We start from the raw sequence: 25,107 nt of genomic DNA, 5'->3' as shown, positions 1-25,107 counted from the left end.
GTATGTAGATCTTTCAAAAAAGAATCTGTGCTACTAGAAATCAGGTCAAATGGTGGGATTTATGTACAAGTTATTTGGGAAATCATCTCTTCCATCCCTAAAATATTGAAATTCATGAAGAAGAGGTTACTTACCTTGTACAGTGACTGGAGTTCTTTGTTATGTGCCCCCTATGGGTGCTCTATGTCAGGGTGTGCATGCATCTGTATACTCTTGATTAAAGATATTAAACAGCAGTGTCCATGGGTATGCATCCTCAATCATCATGTTCGGGTATGAGGGTGTATTAGGAGGGGCAGACCACCACCACTCCAGTTCCTCCTCACCCACGGAAGTTTAGTGAGAGACGGAGGCAGTGAACAAAGAGGTCGGACAGAGGAGCATGCACACAGACACATATCTTGAACAACTCCAGTTCCTGGAAAAGGTAAGTAACCTCTACTTCTTTGAGTAGCGTCCATATGGGTGCTCCATGGCAGGACACTCCTGAGCAGTACCTTCAATCACAGAGAAGGGTGTCGAGGAGGCAGATTCAATATCACTCAGATCCACGTCAGCTCTAGAAGAACTCAAGAGAGCATAATGCTGGGAAAACATGTGCAACAAAGACCAGATGTCTGCCCTGCAGATATCTGAGATAGGCATATTTTTCAGGAAGGCAACAGATAGATTGAACAATTTTTGGAATGAACAATTATCCTCAGAGGGGGATGAACCCCTAAGACTTTGCACCAGGACAAGATGCATCCTGCAACCCATATAGGTAGCTTTTTGGGGGAAATCAGATGCCCTGTCATTCATTCTACAATCGAGATGAAGAGTTTAGAAGAAGTCCTAATTGGCCTAGTTCAGTCGAGGTAACAGTCAAAGGCTTTTTTAACATCCAGTGCATGGAGGTTTGTTTCTTCCCTTGAAGAACAAGGCTTGGGATAAAACACTCAGAGAGCCAACCAGGAGCCACACTTTGAAGTGAAACGCTGAGAGGCTGGGATGGGCGATGGATCCTGAGCCCCAGATGAGGAGATTCACTGTCAAGGGAAGGCAGAGGAGTGGTTGCAGGAACATACGAACTACAGCTATGGAAATGACTGGGTTGCCCATGCTGGTGCTATGATGGCTACTGATTTCTGCTGTTTCAATTTGTTCAGGACCTTGAGCAGAAGGTGTGAGGGGAATAAGTATACAGCATACATGAAGCCAATGAATGATCATGGTGTGTCTCATTGATTTGTGGCTGTGCACTTCCCTCAAGCAGAATGGTCTGCATTTCACGTTGGATGGAATTGTGAAGAGATCTCTCTCTGGAGGAACCCAGGTAGGACATGTTTCTGAATAACTTGTTGTTCAGCTCCCATTGTGGTCGGTGCAGAAGTATCTGCTGAGAGAGTCTGCCAATGCATTCTATAGTCCTGGTAGATAAACGGTTGAGATCTCTATGCGGTGTGATATGCACCAGTTCCACAGTTGTACAGATTTGGTGCATTAGGACTAGGATCTTATTCTTCCTTGTTGATTGACACAATATATTGCTGCTTTGTTGTCCAGCACTACTCTGATTGGGCAGCCTCTGATATGGGATAGAAAGTGCTGGCATGTGTAGTGAACTGCTTTGAGCTCCGGTATGTTGATATAGAGGATCACCTCCTGAGACATCCATTTGCTCTGGGCTGTAATGTTCTAGAAATGATAGATCCAGTCTATCAGGGAAGTATCTGTGATGATGATCCTCATGAGAAGAGGCTGTAGGAATGGAACTCCCATGCACACTTTTATGGATTCTTCCACCTATCTAGAGAATTGAGGACCTCCAAGGTACGGACATCCATTTGGATAGACTGTGCTTGCTGGGGTGTAGACAGTTCTCGCCAGGCTTGACAACGTTGCTAAGTGTGTCACAAATGTACAGACTGCCATATGGCCCAGAAGTTGTAGGCAAGCCCTTGCTGTGGTTTGCAGGCTTTGTAGTATTATTGAAATAAGGTTGGACATTGTGGCAAAACTCTCCTTAGACAAGTATACACTGGCAGAGGTAGAGTCCAGCAAGAGAGCCTATGTGTTGAATGGGCATGAAGATAGACTATTCCGTACTGAAGCAGAAGCCCAGTGAGTGGAACAGAGCTAAGGCTTTGCTGGTTACTGTCTGTGCCTTGAGAAATGAATGACTTTTCAAGAGCCAATCATCAAGTAGGGAAAAGCAATTATTCCCATCTAGTGAAGACTGGCTGTGGCAGCTGACAGGACCTTGATATAGACCCTTGGGGCAGTGGAGAAGCTGAAGGGTAGGATGTGACACTGGTAGTGGTTCCTGCCTACCATGAAACATAGAAATCCTTTGTGTGAGGGATGTCTGGTGATGAGAAATTAAGAGTCCTGAAGGTTGAGTGAGACAAACCAATCTCCCAGTTCCAGAGAGGGAATTATCATTGCTAGGTTTACCATTATGAACCACTGAAAAACGGACAAAGGTGTTCAAAATCCTGAGGTTCAGAACTGGTCTTTTTGCTCCATTTTTCTTTGGGACCAGGAAGTACCAAGAATAGAATCCTTTTCTAATAAAGTCTGGTGGAACTCCAGGATCCATCTGTTTGAAATTCTGAGCTCCCAGGAAGGTAGAAAATGGGGAAGAGATTATCCCTACGAGGTGGAGAGGGGAAGGGTGCAATGTAGGATCTGGAGTGGAAAATATTTCTGACCTAAACCAATAGATCAAAACAAATGTTTTGAGGATCTCTCTGATTCAGAGATTGCTGTAGAAGAAGGCCTTTTCTTAGTGAATCTGGGCTTTTTCCTGGTGGGTTCAGCTGGTCTCGTGAGCTGAAAGTGGACTGGACGAGACCACTGAGCTGTCTGCAATCTGCTGTGCTTTCTTTTTGTCATCTGTGGACAGATGTCCAGAGATAATAGTATCACCTGGGTGTCAGAGAGAATGGAAGAACCCATCCATGGCGTTGTTAAACTTGGGCCCCTTGAAAGGAAGGTCCTCCACAGCATTTTGTACCGCCTGTGGTTGGTCAGACACACAAACTTGGTGCATGACTACTGTTGCAGCCACGGAATGTGCAGCTGTCTCAGCAGCATTAAGCAAGGCCTAGAAAGACACACTGTCTGGCCTTCTGTAACAAGTGTCTAACATTGTTCCCTCTGAATCCTAGGCAAGTGTTCAATAAAAGATAACTCAGAATAGTTTGTGAAATCATACTTTGCCAGCAGGGCTTGGTCACTGGCTTTTGCAACAAGATCGAAGAGTAAGCTCACACGGCCCAGAAGGACCAGTCATTTTGGCTCTTTGTTCAATGGGATTGAGTGTAACTGATGTTGCTTGTTTTATTCATTAATGGCCTTGTCCACCAGAGAAGTGTGTGTAGGGTGGGAGAAAAATACTTTGAGCCTCTGGGTGGAAAAAAATATTTGTGTCATTCTGTTTACTTGTGGGCAGGATAGTAGCTGGAATTTGCCATGTTGTGCATGCTGTGGCCAACATTGATGGGCAAGGCGATCTTGACCGGAGGAGACATATGAAGGACGTCCACCAGAGAACGTTGAGGTTCCTTTATCTCCTCCAGTTGAATCTGTAAGGTGTCCACTACACATTTCATAAAGTCTTGGAAGACCTTGAAATCATGGGGGTACGATGGTGGGGGAGGTCGGACAGCTTCATCCAGTGAGGAGGATTTGTGGGAAGGTGGTGTTTCATCTTCCTCAGGTGGCTCTTGAGCCTCTATAGGATCCTGCTGTGTAGTAGGGCCCAAAGGTTGCAGTTGTTGCCCCTGACACACCCTCTTACGAGACAGGACCATGTGGAATTGGTCACCACTAGCAAGCTCATGGTTCCCAATAATCCCACAGAGGATGCAGCCAGCTACTGCCCCATTTTTCTTCTCTCCACCACTAGCAAGCTCATGGAATGGGTTTTGCTCTGCCATCTCTCTGAAATTATCGAAGACATCCTCCCAGTGGAGCAGGCAGGATTTCGCCTGAAGACAAACTGCTGTGACCAAGTAGCTTCACTCACTGGCCACACGGAGTCAAGATTCCAATGTAAGCTGAAGCCCGGGATTGCCTTGTTGCTTTGTTCTCGGCATATGATACCATCTGGAGACAGGGCCTCCTCCTCAAGATCTCCTATGTCATTCACTGCTGGCGAATGATCAGTCTTTTGGCAGTGATGACTGGGGACCACCACTTTAAGGTACATCTTACTGGCCAGATCAGCAGACCAAAAACTCTTAACTCAGACATCCCTCAGCACTCCGTCCTGGCCTTAAAATTTTTTTCTATACACCATAGATATACCATCAACAGAGTCGAGAAAATTCATGTATGCGGATGACATTGCCCTAGTTGCTCAGCATACAAGCCTCCTTGCCATCAGTTGTACCCTAACCTGAGATCTTAGCACAACGGCTGATTATTTCCAAAACTGGAAATTTAGGCCTAACCTGAAAAAAAAAAAAACAGAGATTCCTTTCCATCTGAACAATAAAATGGCTAGTACCAAACGTGATGTGCAGTTCTGTGATGACAGTGTCAGCCATGAGGCTAACCCAATGTATCTCAGTGTTATACTGGACCGGAGTTTGACCTTCCAACAACACCCTGAGAACACCTGAAATGATGTCAGATCTTGTTCTTATCATGCTTATTAGGAAACTGGCCGGAACATCATGGAGCTCCAGTCCATGGATCCTATGAATTGCAACAATTGTTTTGGTACATTCGGTAGCTGAATACTGTGCATCAGTGTGGTCTCACAGCGGTCACACTAAACTCCTTTATACTCAATTCAATAATGCTATGTGCATAGTGTCAGCGACCCTCAAATTGACCCCCAGTCCACTGGCTTCCAGTCCTACTGCACATCCAGCCTCCACAGATTAGAAGAGCTTCCTAGACATCTCTTAATCATGTCAATGTAAACACAAGGATCCCATTGCATGAGAACTTGCAGAATCCACCAATGACAGGACTAAAATTTCACAATGCTCTATGGAACCACATCAAGACCTTTACACTCAACTTCGATGTTGAGGCTCAATGGAGAGCCACATGGAGCATTTCGACCACTCAAAACAAATACCTTGTTTTTGACTCTGCCGAGGGTCAAACCAATGGGCTTTGATCCATGTCAGAAAGACTGAGGCAGACTGTATCATATCAGGACACCTCATGGCAGAAGTGGACAAACCCTCTTTAAAATGGAAAATGAGGCAAACACTGTATGCGACGGTGGTCACCAGTCACAAATGATGGAGCATATCATATCTGAGTACCCCCTTCATTCTTTTGTGGGGGCCTGAAGGGCATTCACAAGCTCACCGCTGTGGCAATGTGCTGGCTATCAAATCTAGATATAAATTTGTAATTGTTGCTACCTACCCAAGTCATACGAAAGAAGACAACGACAACGACTGTGGTGGGACATAAGGGAAAAAGGAGAGGGACCCCAAGATTGCCCTAGCAAGTATCTCTGTGAGTATCTCTTGTTGGGCATTCCCCTCTCAGGATTAACCACAAAGCAGAGAGGCTGAAAGGCAGAGAAGCCTTACACAGACACCTCAGAGTCTGATGAGATGGTGCATGTCCAGAGGGGCAAGAGCCTGGGTGGAGATTGTGTTGATACCAGAGGACGAATCACCATTGAAGATGGTAGGGACCGAGGGGAACTGAATTAGTACTGGTGGAGAGTGTCTCGGTACCGGTCAGTAGCAGTGATTCAGGCTCTTCCAGTGTTAGAAGGTTCTTGTGGAATAGAAGCCTGGAAAGTACTGGGGACTCAGGACAGGGATCCTCAGGAGTCAGTATATCAGGTGGTACAGGGAAACGGTACTGAAGTACTATCACTGCGTGACGATGATTTTGACATGGCTCTGGAATCCCTATGTTTCAAAGACACTGAATCTGGTGCCAATGTCAGTGCTGATCTAGGTTATTTCTCCACTGATGGAGTGGTGTTTGTACCGGAAGGCATGAGAGCCTAAGTAGTATCCATACTGGGATGCAAGGTCTCCTGAGGCCCAGATCAGGGAAGTGACTTTCTCCTTCTCTTATCTCATTCAGGAGAATGGAGTCTTTTCTTTGATGGTCTGGGTGGTACTGGAGGGTCCCTCAGGGTCTTTGCTTACCACTAAAGCAAAGGTTGTTGGTAAAACCGATGTAAGCGGCTGACTTGAACCCTGTAGGTCTCAGAGAATGCTCCATCAATAGGAGTTTAAGCGTGTCCTCCTCAACTTCTTAGATCTGCTCTTAAACCCTGAGCAGTTCTTACATTTGGAGGGGACATGAGTCTTGCCCAGGCAGCTTGAATGTCCATCACTGTAAGGAAAAGACTGATGGCAGGTCTGGCAGGGTTTGAAGCCCAGGGTCTTGGGTATAACCTGTACTCAAGACTGGGGACTGAGGCCAAAGAAAAAACAAACAAAGGACCAGATCAGGCAAAGAAAGAAGAGAAGGAGGACTTCCTGCAAGCACAGACTGTGCTAAACAGAAAAACAAGTACAATAATTAAAATAAAGGAAAATACTAGAGAATAAGGAAAAATAGGCAGGAAAGATAGCAAGCATTGTGGCTAGCTAACAGGTACCATGATGCTCGGTCTTAAACTGCAGGTGGTTGAGAAGGATCTGGAGCAGCGGCAGATCTGACCCTCACTATATACCTTCATAATGGAGGACAAGGGCATCTAGGGCACAGGTGTGGACCCACAGATACTGCTGACAAAAATTTCCAAACAAGAATACATGGGCACACACACATCCTGAGGTGGAACACCTCTCGGGCCACTAGTCAAAGAAGAAGCAAGAGGATTCTCAAAAGAGAGAAAATAGACATCTCTTTTAGCTACCTATACAGCCCTCATCACCATGGTATCCGAGTGCTTCACAATCCTTAGGAGATTTTATCCTCACAACACCCGTATGGGACGTATTTCCCCCATTTTACAAATGGGGTAGGGAGACATAGGGAAGGCCACATGGAAGTATGTGATTGAGTGGGGAACTGAACCCAGGTCTCGAGTCCCAGTTCAATGCTCTAGCCACTGGATCATCCTTCCTACCTTGGTTCTGATTTTAGGCTTTTGTTAATGAATGTGGTTTCTTCTTTATTTATGCATAATGTTATTTATGTTCTGTTTCATTTACACTTCTGCTTTATGGACATTTATTTTTATTCTGCTTATTCCATATCTTTGTTTAAAACACCTCCAAACAAATATTAATCAAGATTTATCCTTCGTTATTTATTTTCCTCTGCTTACATTAGCCTCTAATCCAGCCTCTTTTGCTGTCAGTTTCAAATGTACTTTTATCAGCATCTCTCCCTTCTTGTATAGCCATTACTCCATTCAGATATTTTAGTGACATTTAGAAGTAGTTTTATTTGTAGTTTGACAGATCTACAATAAAAAGTAATTATAAAGAGATACATTCATAAGGCAATAAATGGAAGAAGAATGGATAAATGGAGCAAACCAGAACTATGAACTGCACAAAGAGTTCTCAATTAAGCAAGTGCAAGAGGTTTCTTTAACTTTATGCATGTGCTTGAGTCCCTATTGACTTCAATGGAACCTAGGAGATGCTTAACTGCTGTTCTGGACAGCGATCCTTTTCTGAATCAGGACCAGAATCTTAAATTTTTTAAACTGACTTCGAAGCTGCAGACCATGTAAGGAGGGCTAAGACTTCTATGTATGTGCAATAAGCTAGAGAAAGTACTGGGATTAGACCAAGGAGACAGAACACTTAGAATGTATTCCTAGTTCCATGACTTTGGGCAAGACACTTAACTCTTTGGTGCATCAATTTTCATACTTAACAGTGGGTAAGGACACTAACTTATCTATCTTTATAATAGTGTTCGGTGGTTCAACTGACATTTGAACACGTTTTGAGACTCTCTGGTGAAAATAATAATTATAATAATAATGCCTATTATAAACATGCACAGTGCTATGTTAACAAGTCAAAGTTTATAACAAAAAGAATGCTCACAGCGAGCTGACAATACTCAAAGAAGCAATTCCCACAGGCTGAATCCCTTTGCTCTAGCCTCAGGGAGGAAAAACAACAGGTAACTGTTGCCTGCATGCAACATATAAACACTAAGAAAGTTTTAAATATTTAAAAAAATGTTACAAAACCACAAACTTTCACAAATTCCATGTACTATGTGTCTTCTTATTGAGCTACAGCTAAAACTGTGTGCAGAACACTCAAATAACAAAACAACATGAAACTTAAAATGTTTAAAGCAGCTGAACAGCTGCAAAAATTACCTTAAATATTAAATATTTAGTACAGTCAGCAATTGGAAAAACAAACTGCTTATAGAAGACACTCAACATTTGGTATTACTCAATAGTTGGAAAAAGCTACTTGTGAAAACAATTAACATTTACTTAGCTCCTTTAAAATAGTGTGTACCTAACATTTCATACCAGTGAGAGGCTGGACAAGCAACCATTTCATATTCTTGAATGGACATATTGCTCAACTCAAAGACATGAGATATAAGGCTGTACTGGAATTGAGAATCAAAGGCTTTTGCAAGTTGAGATTTCACAGAATTGTTACAATTGCTACACAAGTACTTCCTCTGGGACACCTGGCCCTGGTCTACACTTACCTGGAGATTCGGAGGCAGTCGATGGGAGTTACGCAAGCTACGCAGAGTAGCTTGTGTAACTCCCACCAACTGCTGTGCTTCTGTTCTGCGCAGTGTCTTCACTGCACAGCGACAACAGGAACGACGCAGCACTATGCCACTTGAGGAGGTGGTTTTAGAACGTCGGCTTCCTGATCAATTGAGCGGGTCTACACTGACCGCTCAATCGATGCAGAAAGATCGATCTTATGGCGGCGACTTTGCCACCCTCAGTGTAGACATACGCCTGGTCTGAATCTGGTTTAGGATAGAGTCGTGACTACTTCAGGGTGAGCTATACATACAACTGGATCAAAAAAATGATCCAGCTTTTACTGCAAGTGCCAATAAGGCTTACATACAATAACAAACAAGAATAAAAATATAAAATAGCAGTAAATCAACTTCTATTTAAATCAGTCGTAACAGTTATTTAGTATTTGTATTGCAGTAAAACCAACAGGGCCATTTAGAATTGAGGCCTCCTTTTGCTAAGTGCTTTAACAACACATAGGACGAGACAGAAGAGCTCATACTCATAAATGCTGTCTTGTCTATTAGAAGTGTAAGAGGGTTGCGCTCACCTCTTGCAAGTGCCCCCTTACTCTCTTTCTCAGTTTGCAGAAAGTCTTTGGTGACTCAGCCAGAGTTTGAGAGTCACACACTGTGGGAAAAAAAAGCAAACCCTTTCTTGTGCCCTACAGTCAGTGCCCTATGTAACGTCTCTATCTTCAGCCCTATCTCTGGGATCGCTCCTCAATTAGTCCAGCAGGGCCTATCGCAGTACCCTGGTTCAAACGGTCTCTCAGCCCCTTCTGGACTCTCTCAAATTGTCCCTATTCTAATACATAGTGGTACCACAGGGCTCCCTCCTTGGTGGCAATGTCTTCACCCACTCAGGGCCTTTCTAGCCCCTGCTCTCCTGCTGGGACACTAAACGAGTTCAGTTCCCCTTCTGGGGTGCTTCAAAGTCCAAGCCACTTTCCCAGTGGCTGTTGGGGGCGGGAGGGAAGGAGACACTGGGCCTGCCCTCTACTCCGGGTCCCAGCCCAGGGACCCTAAAGATAGCAGCTGTCCACTATAATCCTTTAAATACACTGTGCTGCTGCTATGATTCCCTGGGCCACTTCCCCACAGTCTCAGCACATTCTTCACCCTTAACCAGGACAAGGCTCCAGAGGTGAATCCCAACAGCAAGCCCAGAGCTCCTTGTTTACACTGGTCACTGCCAGCACTGCTCTGTCCGAGGTCCTGTAGTTTCTCCCTCAGCAAGCCAGACATACCACCCATGCTCCTTCGGCTCCAGCAAAGAACTGATCTCACTCTGGCCCTGCAACTCTTCTTATACTAGCCCGCTGGGTCCTGATTGGCTGCTACCTGCAGCCTCTCTGATCAGCTGCTTCCCACTCAGCCAGTCTAGGCAGCTTGAAGGACCTCTCTACTGCCCATTTCTGGGGTGGGATGTGGCAGGGCCACGAGGCCTCCAGCAAGGGATCTCTAAGCCCAGTCCATCTTGTCACAATAAGCAAATGTCAAAGGTACATATCTTGGTAGGTTTTATTTTAAATATAATTTTCCACAAACAATTCCCCCACTCTATTCCTCCCTTAAGGTGCCTCAGCCAATATGTTCCACCATTACCAATTCCACCTTGCCCACACGGATTCAGAATCAGGCTTGGCATGGATGTAACGCTCCAATGAAATGGCTGCCTGAAGGACAGCTGGTAGACACAGCCCAATGCAGAACTGGAAATTCTAATCAGGCTCATCAGAACACTCTACTCTTACATGAAAGAGTGTCCACTGTTTACATAGTGCAGAAAGACCTTAAAAAAATCTATTCCAGAAAAAGTAGACTGAATTGATCCAATTTATTTACCTCATGAGGATGAAGGATCCAGTGAACAATGCAGGGATTCAAATCCTTTGATCCAAGACTATCCCTTGCAAGGACTGAGCGCTCCAACCCAATGCAGTAAAATGCTTAAGCACGTGCTTAACTTTAAATGTGAGAATTACATTTGTAGGATTCAGTCATAGGTCACTGAACCCCTGCCTTTGGCTGAGAGGAGACAATGTTGTACAAGACCATTGTTGTACAAGTAGCAAAAGAGTTATGAATATGTTGTATGCACAATAATCACAAAATGGAGGGCAATGTAAATAGGAAAGGAGAAAGTATTTTTTTAACTGAAGCCATAACCACACCAAAATTGGTTCTACTTTGGAAAGTGACTTTAAAAATGGCACTGGGAAATGGTTCCTTTTTTTTGTGCCTCAATGATTTCCATAGCAATTCTGCTGAGTTTGTAAGAAAAAATATGCTTTTAACTGCCACACCCATATACTTAGTCTGAAACCTGAAAGAGGAACTATGTTCTTTTTGGTTCATGCATCATCAGCATCAGTAATAGAGTCCCTCATTTACAACTGGGTGAAATATTCTGGCCTGTAATATACAGGAGGTCAGGCAAGATGATGTAATGGTCCCATCTGGCCTTAAAAGTCTACCAGTGAATGAACTGTATGAAATTGAGATAAGCAAATCATAGTTTAGCACTATGTAGCATGTCTGCATTAGGAGTTTGCCGGGGAGTATACTGTAATATACTGCTGCAAAATAAACAAATACAAAAATCCCATGATCCATTGAGTACAACATCATCATCATTTATCCGACAAATACACTGAGGTGAAAACGTGAACTGGCAAGGGACAAAGAGATTCACATGGATTTTTCTTTATATTTCTTTTTAGAAATAAGTGTACGCCCTTGTTCCTAGAATGGTGTTTTGCCACTGTATCCATGATCTTCAAAATTAGCCAGCAAAGTTCTGGCAATGCTTCTACATGATTAGTCTTAGGCAAGTGCCATAGGTGTACAGTTTTTTAAATGTTCATTGCTAATTAAAAATAGACAGCATATTAAAGTATAAAACTGTAAGGAGAGATTCCAAAAAACAAACCAATTTACACTACTTGTACAAAACTACTTACCCAACATATAGCCCCTGGCAGCACTTTTCAGGCAAACAAATTTCTGCTTTAGGCAGTTTACTCTCTCAAACTGGATGTTGCGTGATTCAACTCTTTTGACGTAAGAAACACCTATAGTTATACCTAGAAAAGGAAATAAAACCAAAATCCTTTGTGAGAAATATGCAGATCTAGTAGTTTTTTTGTTCACCACACTGGACCAAAAGCAGGTTGGTGGGAAATTTATAAAATTCTCAAGCCTCCTTTTAAAACACACTTAACAGAGGTCTATCCAGCAATGTGAAGCCAAATCTAACTACACCCAGGAACAAAAATATAAATAATGTTATGTGTCAAAGAAGCCAATAAACTACCACTGGCTGTTGTAGAGAATGTAAATGCTGTTGTGTGTGAGAGAGAGTGATGGTTTTGCTTAGAATAGCAGAGTTAAAATTCTTTGAATTTCAAAAATAGATTTTTTGTTTTGTGAAAAATATTTGCGATTTTCTAACCATTTCACACAGACCAGGTTGAAATTTTTTCAGAAATTAAGAATTTAAATTAAAATAATGCTGAAAACTAGCAAGACATTTTCACTATTTTCAGCCAGCTCTGCCTAGAACATTCTGAAAAAGTAGGGTGAAATCCAGACCCCATTACAGTCAGTGGCAAAACATGCACTGACTTCAGTGAGACTAGGATTTCATGAGTAGTGTTTTATATTAAAACATACACTATCCAAAAAGAGAGAGAGAAAAAAGAGATACCACTGTTGATAAAAGGCAAAAAGGATCTTTTTTTTAAAAAAAAAGGTATGTTCTTTAATTGTTAGGGGTATTAGTAATTCAATGATTAGACAAATTAATGCAAACATGTATGATCACCATGTTGGGAGACTACTCTTGCTCAGTTTTTTAAACCAATCTGAATCTGTCAGTTTATGTCTGAATAATCATTTCAGTGATTTGTGAAATTAATGTGAATTCTTACAAAAGGGACTTGCTATGGAATTACCAATCAAACTGATTTTTTTTTTCATAAAAACTACTTTCAAACTGAGAAGCCAAAATATTAAAAAAAAAATAAAAAAACCCATGGCCATCTCTCTGTCATAACATTCTTCCTGTAATTTTGGAAGGGTAGGTACTGACCAAATTTCTGGTAGTCACGGTGATTAATTACATGAACTGACACAGTATTCATTCATGGGGTGCATCATAGTTCTTGAAGCTGTTTCCGTAGAAACTGAATTCAAGCAATGCTGAGATGCTTCATGACTCAGCAGAAAAATGTTAAAAGTGGGTGCTAATCTGTTGCAGGCAGCAAAGGATGATTTTATCAGGCATTTCAAACTGAAAATCCTGAACAAGCTTCAGCAGATGTGAACCTAACAGAACTTCTACTCACACCAAGATTTAAGAGGCTTTGCTACATTTATACAGCAATGTTTTTGCTCAAATGTGTTTGAGTTTTTTAATACTACATACATGATAAAATGTTTGCCTAATGCTGCCCTCTAAGATGTAGTCCTCACAGGGGAATCCTTGCTTCTCAGCTCCCATTTCAGCTACTGAGCCATGTGCAACACACTTGTTCTTCTCTTTCTTTATGCAGCATGGCCTATATCTAACACTATATTCTGTGCAGTTCCTCCTTCCTGTTTCTTGTTCAGAGTTAATGTGGATAGCACCAATATACAGAGTCCAGGACAGGCAGGCACCCTCTTGTTCCCCAGCCATCTTGGACTGTAACAAAACCCCTTATCCCACCTGCCACACATCACCTCCTATTGCTGAACTGCTACTGAGAGTACTACTTCCACAGTGAGCCAAGGAAAGAGGAGATAATAGAACAGTCCTTTGCCGTGTTACCTTTTCACCCAACCAATTTGTCTGTGGCTGCAACTCCTTAAACGTTTTAAGTCATTTTTTAAAATAAGTTACTGGATCCCAATGCACATGCAGATCTGGTCTCAGTGCATGTGAATGCAGATGAAATTTTGAAAGTTCTAAAAAGAGGAGTTAGTTACCATCTTAGAAACTAGACCAGCCCATATTTCCATACTCATTTAAAGGAGGGAAGATGATGTCCTAGTTTTCTAACTGTTGCAGCTGAATCTGAAGATCTAGGAACTTTTATTAAAAATTCCTTACTCCTTTAGCTGAATCAAAAACAAAGGCCTTTATATCTATAGCACAGTGAAAACAAGTATTCAATAAATATAGAGAAGTTCCAGATTCTAAAAAGAGTAAAGCTGACTCCATCTAATCTAGCTGTCCTGAGTGTGTAGCTTACTATCAGACACTTTTTAGGGCTATGGGTCAGAAAGTCAAGATTTCCTAACATTAGTCTCATCTGCTGACTTAACATGAGGGCACTTGTCTGCGTGAAGAAAACTCAAATCCCAAGCGTCGGGGCTTAACTGATTGATCTAGAAGAAATAAAATCACTTCATATTTCTTCCATTCTGCCTCTAATCCATTTTGTAATAGTCAATGAGTTTTCCCTTTTTTTCCTCCCCTAAAGATGTACAGTGTGAGTTGTCAGCAGCTTGCAGTCTAAAGAGTTGTTCACACTGTAGAAAGTGTTTGCCACTCATGACCGATGCTCAAAATTAATTCACAGCAGCAGCTGCAGAAAGCTTTGACAAACTGTGTCATGTGTTGACAGAGCTATAAATTGTTACTTTAAAAAAAAAATTACACTTTCTCTCGTCAGCCACCTCATAGTTAACATTAGGGATGGGTGTAGCATGTGAAGTTTGAGGGTTTGCAAGCCTCACAAAACATGTTGAACTGTGAAATTTACTTCTCCGTCAGTTATTTCATGAAGATTCCATTTAAAAACAATTCTTTACTATCTTCCAAGAAGCCTGTGCTCCGTAAACAATGAAGAAAGCTATGAAAAATAAACTTGCATGGTGCTCATATTCTCCCACCTCCGAGCACATTTAGACCTGCCCAGTGAAAAATATTCTATATTAACTGTTCATGGCCATGGAAACCACCCAGCCACCCACTTTAAATGGAAAAATAAGTCTTACAACAAAGGCTTTTATTGTTTCTAATCACAGTCTAGCTGGTATATGATATCACAAGTGAATACATTCTCTTTCCGAGAATACTTCTGTAAGGTTCCATATGGAAAAAAGACTATGATCCAAATTGATTAATCTTTTATTTAAGATGTTTATTGTAATCAGTACCAAGCATACTATAGCAGATTATAAATAATCTGTCTTGTTTATAGTTGGATAAATCTATCTTGTTTACACATTTGGTTCAGTAATGAGGTAACGCTGCTCCTCACTGAAATGTAAGAAGCGTTCACCTAATGAAATGCTAACTAAGGTTCCTACTTTGCTCCAAACGAGAATAAGGTAAGCATCAAAAGATGACAGAAGAAGCAACGCGAAGAGAACTGAATACATTGATTTCTTTAGTTGAGGATTAAGTATTTTGTGCATTGAACTGCTCTGCTCCTCAGTACACACACAAATAAATGCAAGGGACCCTAAAGCAATGAACAAATAAAAACTCAGGATGTGTACTTCGTGTGATAAAACCTGATGCCAAAAGAAGTTAACTCCAGAGTATAACATAGTTAAATGATCTTTCTATTCATTAGCCAAATCACCTTCAGCAGTCTACACATACATAAATGCAACACGAATCATTTTCAAAATGCAAGATGTTCCACATTTTCTGGAAGCAATCTGGATCTGCTGTGCTAAACAACCATTCACAAAACACTTAGGAGGGGGAACTTAAGAATTCAAAAGTTAAATATGCAACTTAAGGCAAGTACATACACTGTTTTGTTTTTGCTTTCCTATATTCAGATGGACAGCTCACAACATCTTTAAGTGGTTAATGCAAGTAACTGCATACGACTGCAGGACTGGCTCGCTCAACATATGGCTGGACTGGTGCAGGAGTGATCTATGCAAGATTTCTTCAAAAGCGGATACCTGCAATCTTGAGTCCACACTACTATTATTTACTTAAGAAACCGTTAAGTGGAATGAAATTTCTACTGATCTGTTAACTTGGTCACACTGCATACATAGTTTACCTATACCCATTTGTCAGGAAGTCCTGTGGCCTCCCTTCAACCCAGGGGGGAAGGAGTGAGCCTCTCTACCCAACGGCGGAGCCAGGGCAGCCTTGCCTCTCCCACCGGAAGCAGGTGGGCAGTACAGGAAGTACAAAAGGCAGGGCCTCTAACTCAGTTGGGAGAGAGCTGCCGGAGGAGAAAGACGTCTCTCCCCCCAGTGCTGGGGCTCAAACCTGACCTGGTGGAGCTGCCAGACACCTGCAACACTGAGGGCTTGCTGGGGCTGCCCCTTGCAATTTACCCCGGAGAGACTGATGACGACCCTGAGGCCCAGGTACTGTAAGGAAAGGGGGTAGGAAGGAGCCCAAGGGAACCAGACCATTGTCTGGTTGCGTTGCAGCCTGCAGCTGGGTCAGCGAGTTTTGGCTGGAGCCCTGCTGACACAGTGACAGAACACTCTGCCACTGTTAGGGCCCTGGCCTGAGCCCTGGTAGAGTCGGAAGGGCCAGCGTCCCTCTCCCCCCTTGCCACCCCACCCTTGGGGTGGCAGCCTCACCCCGACCTGTGAAGCCTCCCTGGGCTATAGACTGCTTGTCTGCCCTGCCTTGCCTGAGGGTTGGGGACAATAGACTGCTGCCTGGCTTATTGGCTAATTCCCCCCTGCCAATAGATGGCGAGTGAGTGAGGTGGTGTGGCCTCCCTCTGACCCTGAGGGGAAGGAGCAACTGGCACCCCACCAACACCATTTTCCTTGAAAAATTTAAATCTTAAGTTAACATTACCTTATATATCAAATTATTTTAGCACTGCAGTAGAAGCCTTAACTCCTGGTTTTGAGTGCTTAACTTCAGGCTGGCACTGCACAAACCACTAGTATTGCATTGCATGCATTCATAAAGTTGATTCGCACAGACACACCCACTCCTACTTGCATGCAAACTGTATATGCTCAAGTAAAGAATTTCTTCACCATCTGAGACCATATTCTGACACATGAAATTGATTACTCTTCTAAATCTAATGGAAACAGAGACATAGAGACTGCTCCTAAGCATTACACATTTACATCATGTGGGTAAGTTGGACATTATCTGTGTTGCTGACTGAAATGATATCATCCAGGCTCAATTAGTTTAGATTGCTTCTCTAAACCAGCAAGCTAGTGAAAAAAATAGCAACTAGCAAACAGTTATAGATACTTAGAATGCATTACATGAATATACTATACAACTGGGCCCAATCCATCAGGCCATAAGGTTGAAATAAAAGACAGTCCAAGTATTAACTAGACTACTTCAGCAGTTTGTTGGAACTTCCTTCTGTTTTACACAGATGGTAACATTAATTTTCTTCCTACTAGAGGAGAACTGAAAATCTAAATTACTACTCTGAAAATTACCTGGATAATCCAAATTACGGACCCCATCTCTCTTATGCACCTTATTCCCACATGCAGGAGAGGAAGAGAGAGTGAGAACTCCAAATGGGATGCATTTTTAAATAATTTTTTAGTGTCTGTTTTTTGTCAGAAGATTTTGAAATTCAATTTTTTTTAAACCACATTTCTACCTGTGAGTACTGAGGGATCCACTGAAAGCTAGGTGCTTACATGAACAGGTCCCTTGTTTGTACCATTGCTTGCTCCTCTCAACCCTGCACCTTTGACAGCTCAACTTCTGCAGGAGGAGGGGATGCCTGTCACCGAAGCTTGTGATATGGGGATTCATCAGCATGGCAGTGGAAACCCAGTAAATTACTAGGGATTAAAAGTAACTCTGCTGCTCTGCCCTGCAGGTTGAGGGATGGAGATAAGGAGAGAATCTGGTAGAAAGTTGGTTGACCCTACAGTCCCACATCCTCCCACTGTTCAGAGCATTTTCCATGGGGCCAGGAGCACCCCACAAGAGAAGACAAATCACTTCTGTAGCTCCACACCCTAGATCCCAGAATCAGACGGGAACATTTGGATCTTATTCTGCATTCCTCATGACACTCAAATTTAAGGTGACAGCAGACAAAATATACTGTGAAACACAGCGAAACATTGCCTGAATTTGATCTTTACATCAAAAATCAAATGTCCCACAGTTGAGACAAGCGAATGGGACTCAGTATTACTACTCCCTGGGCATCACTTTTTCAACCCAACAGGAAATAGTGTTCGACTAATAACCCAGCACTGCAGTACTGATCAGTTTTATTAAAGTTTCCTCACTCCCAAGGCAAATGACATCAGTGGCTAAAAAGAAAGTGGGTAATTTCCCTATTTATGATGTACATTTGGCTTCGTGTTACTTAAAGGTCATCACTGTCGTAAGTGGTAGCATTGAGACCTTCTATCAACCAGCAAATAGGAAAGCAGTTAATTTGGACATTCTGATAGAGCCGTCATCTAACACTTGAGAGGGGAAAAAACTATTTGTTTTCAACTGAGTGGAAGCTTCAAAAACCTCTTTCATTTCTTAACCTTTAAAGGGACTGTGAGATGCTCAAAGTGGGCTGAACCAAAACTGAATCTCAACTTGTACTTCTTCACCTGTGAAGACCACTGGGAAGAAATGGGCCTGAAGAAAAACACCCACTCCAACTCCATGATTCTGGTGAGGCATTCTGCTACAGAGAAAAAGCTATGTGAAGGGAAGGATGGGCTCCCTGTGCATGAAGGGCTGGTGATGGCAAAACAGGTTCTGGTTCAAATTTCTGTTTAGCTTGGCTTGAACGTCACTCCCTTTAGAGTTGAACAAACTAAACAGGTTTGTGAAACCTCTATTCTGTTGAAAGCCTATAGCTTATTTTCCCTTCATGGGCTCTATCAAAACCTTCAGATACGCTCCTTCCGTGTTTGCTGTTAGGTAACAGGAATAGCTTCACTGAATCAGACCCAGGATCCATCTAGTCCAGTAATCTGTCTGTGACAATGACCAGCAGCAGATGCGTCAGAGGAAGGTTTAAAACCCTGACCGAGACAGATGTGGAATAATCTGGCCTCCCCCATTAGATCTCTTTCCAATTCTTTACAGTAAGAGACTGAACCTTACACTTTAGTTCAAACCAATGTATCTTCCAAAATTGATAGCTTTAACTTTCATATAGGATATATTTGTATCCCAATCCCATATAATATAACTAACCCTAACGAAGTATTATATTTATATGTAGCATTAATTATGATGTGGGACACATCAGTGATGAAGATGGCCAGAACTATCCAGAAGAAAAAGCTGTCCTTGTTGGTCTATTAAATCTGTCCAACCTCCTGTTGAATTTGTGCCTGCAGTGTTCAAACCCAATTAAAATCCTCCAGTTTTGGTAAAGTGTTTGGGTTTTAAAAAGATGAACAAGTATAATCCTTGTTGAGGGTGCTCTCAAACCCAAGCCTGCTCTTGGCATGAGCAATGTCAGGCAGTTTTATTTTAACCTGATGTGTAAAAACAAAGGTAATAAATTTAAAAACCGCTGATGAGGCACAAAAGAATTATTAGCCTTAACGTCACCAGTTAACTGTCGGAAACTTCACATGGCTATGCAATTTTGCTCCACTGCAAAAGTTGACTTAAAGACTCAGTTCAGTATCAGTCTTCCAAGTGAAACTCTCTCATGTAACGATATCACCCAAACAAACTGGGTTTGTCCTATAAATATGTGGCTCTGGTATGTTACGTAGATATGAGTGGTAATCCATACAGTATTAGACCATGACAACCTTTATACAAAATCCTATATTTGACAAACCATAGTATAAATTTCAAATCGTTATAGATATCTATATATTTATTTATTTATATTAACTTTACATGATACTTCTCCACCATGTATCATCACCCACAGCAATTACAGCTTTGCTTCCAATGCAAGCTATTAAAGAGTCAGCATTTGCGACCACAGATGACTCCCAAGTGTAAGGGGAATCTGTTTTCTGTATGGGGACTGCTAGCAAAAAGCTGATTCTGTGATGGCAGCCACTGCTCTTGAAAGCTTTGAAGGTATCACATCACGAAAATCCCTCTCTGTAAGGACACTGGTGAAAAAGAATCTAGAATTCTATGTACATTTCTGGACCACTCAACACCAGAAAATGAACAACAACAGTTTGGAGAAGAGTAAGAAAAAAAAATATTAGAAGCATTTATTAAGAAGTTAATACATTAACCTTGTCTCCAGATAAACATCCATTTGTTGCTTGTGTTCTGATCTCTACTGTTAACCAAGGATGCCAACTACTTAGTGACCCACAGAACTTGTATAATCATTTTAGGGAGAATATTTAAACCAGACCATTTTCTTCTTTAAACACAATTGACTCACCTCAAGCCTGATTTCAGACCAAGGGAAAGAATCAGCTCTATGGCTTTCAGAGAATTATCTCACCCTTCAGACACACACTGCACCTACTGAAACACAATACTGCAACTAGAAATGCCAACATGCAAATTTTATTGGCACGATCCTTCTCGACCCCTTAATCCACTCTGATTTTCACAGTAGTATAGGTGTAAGCCAAGCAAAATAATTAAAACTACAAAACTCATCACATCCCAGCAAATGCAAATGTGAATTTAAAGTAACCTTAAGGGAGGATATATTCTCACAACATTTTTGAAGTAAACTGTCTGCATGGAAATTTATGAGGAAAACAACAAGGTAATTCCTAAAAAAAAGTGGGAATTGTGGCATTTAAAAAGCTGTATCTACTTAGCAATACAGCTACAGGTGTTGGCAACTCAAGCAGATAAATCATGAGGGTGTAAGCAAGGGTCTCATGCCCTATGAGAGGATGCAAAGCCAGGATGCCTAGTCCCCTAGTTAATTAAATTCCTACCTTTCTCATAAGTTTCCTCACCACCAAGGACATGTTGGTTTGGATTTTATTCAGCTCTGATCCAAAGTGTTCAACTTCAGCAGTCAAAAAACCTGCTGGAATGCCTTATTCATTATGGAGTCTTGTAAAATTGATTAGGTATGTTACAAGGCATTTCCCTTTGGAGACTAGAAGGGGTGAAGAAAGGGGATGTACAGCGACAGTTTGTGGTTTCTAGTGTGGCAATGAAAATAAATAAATAAGAGGAATACAGGATATAATGTGTTTACATTTGTCATGACAGGCTTCCTGGAGACAGTGAGGTTTACTGCTGCTGAGCTGTCAGTTACACTATAAACTGCTGCTTCATACTACTAGGAGGTCACTGACTGACCTACTTTCTGATAGAGTGGAGTTCATTTGCTAGTTCTGTACATAAAACCTTTTTTTTTTTTTTTTTTTTAAAAAGGACCAGTAACCACAAAAAGCCTCAAAAAAGCTTTTAAACCAGCTTGGAGCTTTGACTGATGCTGTGTAAAGATACTACATAGCCTGGCTCAGGGCCCGCTTCCTCAGTCTGCTTATTGTTTTGGAAAAATCCATACTGTTTTTTTTTTTTTTTAAATGAGGTCATGCTGCCATTACATGTTCTTCCTTGAACTCTTACATTACACCAATACCAATATTCGTTTCATACCAGCTACATACATACAGATGGATACAAAGCTCTTCTCTCTTGTTCTTGAAATACCAAATAGGCAGACACATGAATTAGAGTTATCAGATTAAGACATACAGCTATTAATAAAAAACAAAATGTGCAGGTGAAACATACACCTGCGTAAATCATTCTAAGTAGCTACTGATCTGATCACATGTTGGGACATGCTACACAGCAAAGGCTTGTAAATGTTGGGAAGGGACAGCAGTGGACAGAGATGAAACTAAAACATAAGGACTCTTCAGAAGTAAACACTAAAGAAAGTGCCACCTATTGCTCTATTCACCTAATGGCCATGTATAGGTAGACTGACAATCTACTACTATTACTGAGATGCCTTTCTCCCTTAAAATAAAGCCTGGGTCAGATGTGTTTGACAGTGGTTCCAGGTACCTTGAAAAAGAAATGAAAAGCTAACTTTTAAAATAACCTTTAGCAATATACAATCAAAGCTTCAATGCAGTGCTTGTTGGACAAAGTTCCCAAATCTTCTCAGGTGTTACTGAAGAGAGGCAATCTGTCAGAAAAAAAGAGTCAGTCTAATGATGGAGTGAAACAACTATTCCATGGTTAAGGCTCTGGCCTAGGACTTAGGGGATCAGGGTCCAATTCCTAGACATACTATAGACTCTCTGTGTGACCTTGGGCAAAGCACTTAAATGCTGTGCCTCAGTTTCCCATCTCTAAAATGGAGATCATACTCCTTTTCTCCTACTTTTTTGATTGTACAGTGCCTAGCACTCTGAGGCCCCAGTCACAGTAATGGCCTTAAGGCACTACACCCCAATACAAACATATAATACAACCAGAGAGAAGATCCCTTATCACTTTGCATGCCATCTGCTCGTTCTTCGACCTGAGGGAGCTACACTACGTGAATTCAGAAATTTCTGTTCCAAAGGGGGGCTGCTGCACCCCCACATCAGAAGAAGGTAAAGTTGATGGCTATCATAGGTCCTATGTCAGACCCTCAGGGTTGCCCCCAAGAGAAAAAGTATTAAATACTGTGCAGACACCATTGCTATAATACAGGAAGTTGACCAAACAACTTTTACTTATTGATTATAAATAGTTTCTTATTCCTGAAGAGCCTATTATGCCACAAATGAATAAATTGCTCCTGGAAATTTCTTAAAAGAACTTTTATACAATTTTCCATTATAAAAACATATGTGTCACTTTTAACAAACAAAAGATAATAGAAAGATGCAGGGGAGGGAGGAAACATTTATGCACTTAAATAAGAGGCTCAAAACTATTAAACAAGTTATTTAATCCTGGTGGAGAATGGAAGGCCGAAATAGCCGCCATCTGAACTTTAAGTGATGAAAGGGCTAGGCCTTGATGCTGGAGATGTAACAGGTAGTAGGTTCGGTGAGGAGAAAGGTTCCGGTCCAAGGACAACTGGAAAACCTCTTCCATTTGGCCAGGTATGTTGCTCTGGTAAAAGGCTTTCTGCTGTCCATGAGAATCTGCTGAACTTGCACTGAGCAAGCCTGCTCCTCTGCATTCAGCCATGCAACAGCCACACTGTCAGGTGCAGACATGCTAGGTCCAGATGCAACAGATGGCCATGGTCCTGAGACAAAAGGTCTGGCCAAAGTGAAAGTTCCAAAGGGGTTGCTGTTGAGAGTTCCAGCAGGGTGCTGAACCAGTGCTGTCGTGACTACGCTGGGGCTATCAGTATCACTTTTGCCTTGTCCTCCTTAGTTTTTAACAGGACCCTGTTACCCAGTGGTACTGGTGGAAAGGTGCATAGCAGCGTCCCTGCCCAGGAGATCAGGAAGGCATCGGACAGAGAGCCTCTGGTGATGGAGCAGTACTGGTGGCCCTTTCTGTTCTGTCTGGACGTGAACAGATCCACTTGGGGAGTCTCCCACCTTTGGAAAATTATGCTGGCGACCTCTGGGTGGAGTGACCACTCGTGATGAGAAGAAAAGGACCTGCTGAAGAGATCCACTAGCACATTCCTGGTGCCCAGGAGATGTGAAGCTACAATGTGGATGGCATTCTGCATGCAGAAGTCCCATAAGTGGATAGCCTCTTGGCACGGGTTGATGACTGAGCACCGCCTTGCCTGTTGATGTAAAACAGGTCGTGGCGGTATTGTCCGTCAGAATTTGGATTACCTTGCCAGCTAGGTAGGGAAGGAATACCTGACAAGTCAGGCGTACCACCTTGAGCTCCCTGACGTCTATGTGGAGGGAGCGATCCTCCTGCGTCCAGAGTCCCTGTGTGCTGAGGTTGTTGAAGTGGACTCTCCACCCCAGATCCGAAGCATCAGAGACCAGCATCACTGAGTAGGAAAGCCCTTTGAAGGACACTCCCTGTAACACCAAGCGAGAGTTCGTCCATCAAGTTAGGGATGACCAGATGTGCAGTGGTACTATGACAAAAAAAGTCTAGATTGTGCCTGTGGGAGCGTAGACCGGCACTAGCCACAACTGTAGGAGTCAGAGATGTATATGAGTATGCAGGACCACCTATGTGCACACTGCCACATGTCCCAGTAGTCTGAGATATTACCGAGAGGTTGGGATCAGATGGGACTATATGTCTGTAATGAGACATGACATGGAACCGGGATTCTAAAAGGAAGGCTCTGGCCTGTATGGAGTCTACAGTCACTCCTATGAATTCTATCCATAGAACAGGGGACAGTTGATTTTTGCTCGTTCACAAGCAAGCCCAGATTTTGATAGGTGGATCTCACGAGACTGAGGTTGTGCTGGACCTGAGACTGTGACTTGACCTTGATGAGCCAGTCACTGAGACATGGGTAAATTTGCACTCCTCGACACCTCAGGGAAGCAGCCATTACTGCCATATGTTTTGTGAAAACCCATGGGGTGGAAGCAAGGCCGAAGGGAGGCACCATGAATTGGTATTGTCGTTGACCAACCACAAACTGAAGGAATCTCCTGTAGCCTTGGAAAACAAAAATAGAAATATGCATCCTTTAAGTCGAGGGCAGCATACCAGTCCCCTGGATCCAAAGAAGGGATGATGGAGACTAGGGAGACTATGAGAAACTTCAACTTCTGATGTATCTGAGGCCTCCTTGGGCCTTCAGTATAAGAAAGTATTGGGAGTAAAACCATTTCCCTTTCATGTCTTGAGGAACTTCCTCCACAGCCCCTACCCGTAGGAGATTTTCCACCTCCTGAATGAGAAGTTGCTCGTGAGAAGGGTCTCTGAAGAAGGATGGGGAGAGTGGGTATGAGGGGGATACTGAAGAAAACTGCAGGGTGTAACCATCTGATATGGTGTTGAGAACTCAACAGTCCGATGTAATCTGAGCCCATGCAGAAAGGAAGGGGAATAGTCGATTAAAAAATAAATGGGGGGATGGATCATGAGGCCAGACTGGATCGCCATCCTTGGGCGCATCCTCAAAAAGCCTGCCACAGGCCACCCTGATGGCATGCAGGCCTCAATTGGGCAGCAGAGGAGAAGAAGTGGGATGATGGCGCTTAAATCCCTTATCTCTGTCCCTTCTCTTAAAGGTTCCTGGCTGCTCTGACCCAAATATCTAGGTGATGGCTGTGGCGGCCAGAATCGTCTCCTACACCCCTGTGGTGTATACAGGCCAAGGGATTGTAAAGTGGCCCTGGAGCCTTTCAGGCTGTGAAGTCTAGTATCAGTCTGCTCTGCAAATGGGATGGTCCCCTCAAAGGGGAGGTCCTGTATAGATTGCTGCACCTCCTGAGACAATCCTGAGGATTGCAGCCAGGAACACTGCAGCATGGATACCACTGAGGCCATTGACCTGGCCTTGGAATCAGCAGCATCCAGCGTTGTTTGGAGTGAGACTCTAGCCACTGTCTTGCCCTACTCCAGGATGGACACACACTCCTCCCTGATGTCCTGTGGCAGAGAGTCCTTGAATTGGCTACCGAGTCCCAAATGTA

The 25,107-nt window shown here is 42.6% G+C and overlaps 1 protein-coding gene across 2 annotated transcripts in view; it reads right to left on the bottom strand.

Annotated features, from left to right (window-relative positions):
* The window catches only part of BACH2 (BTB domain and CNC homolog 2), a 245,118-nt gene that overhangs the window by 133,492 nt on the left and 86,519 nt on the right, over positions 1-25,107 (bottom strand). For both annotated transcript variants that reach the window (XR_010916560.1, XM_067530010.1), the window contains exon 2: positions 11,643-11,765. The gene's annotated coding sequence lies outside the window, so the exon portion shown is untranslated. The remainder of the gene's footprint in view (positions 1-11,642; positions 11,766-25,107) is intronic.

This window comes from Emydura macquarii, unplaced genomic scaffold (genome assembly GCF_026122565.2).
Source record: "Emydura macquarii macquarii isolate MOO-44397 ecotype Brisbane River unplaced genomic scaffold, CSIRO-AGI_Emac_v2 contig_3019, whole genome shotgun sequence".
Lineage (NCBI taxonomy): Eukaryota > Metazoa > Chordata > Testudines > Chelidae > Emydura > Emydura macquarii.
The sequence above is the reverse complement of the archived record's forward strand: the minus strand, read 5'-3'. Positions and strand labels throughout refer to the sequence as shown.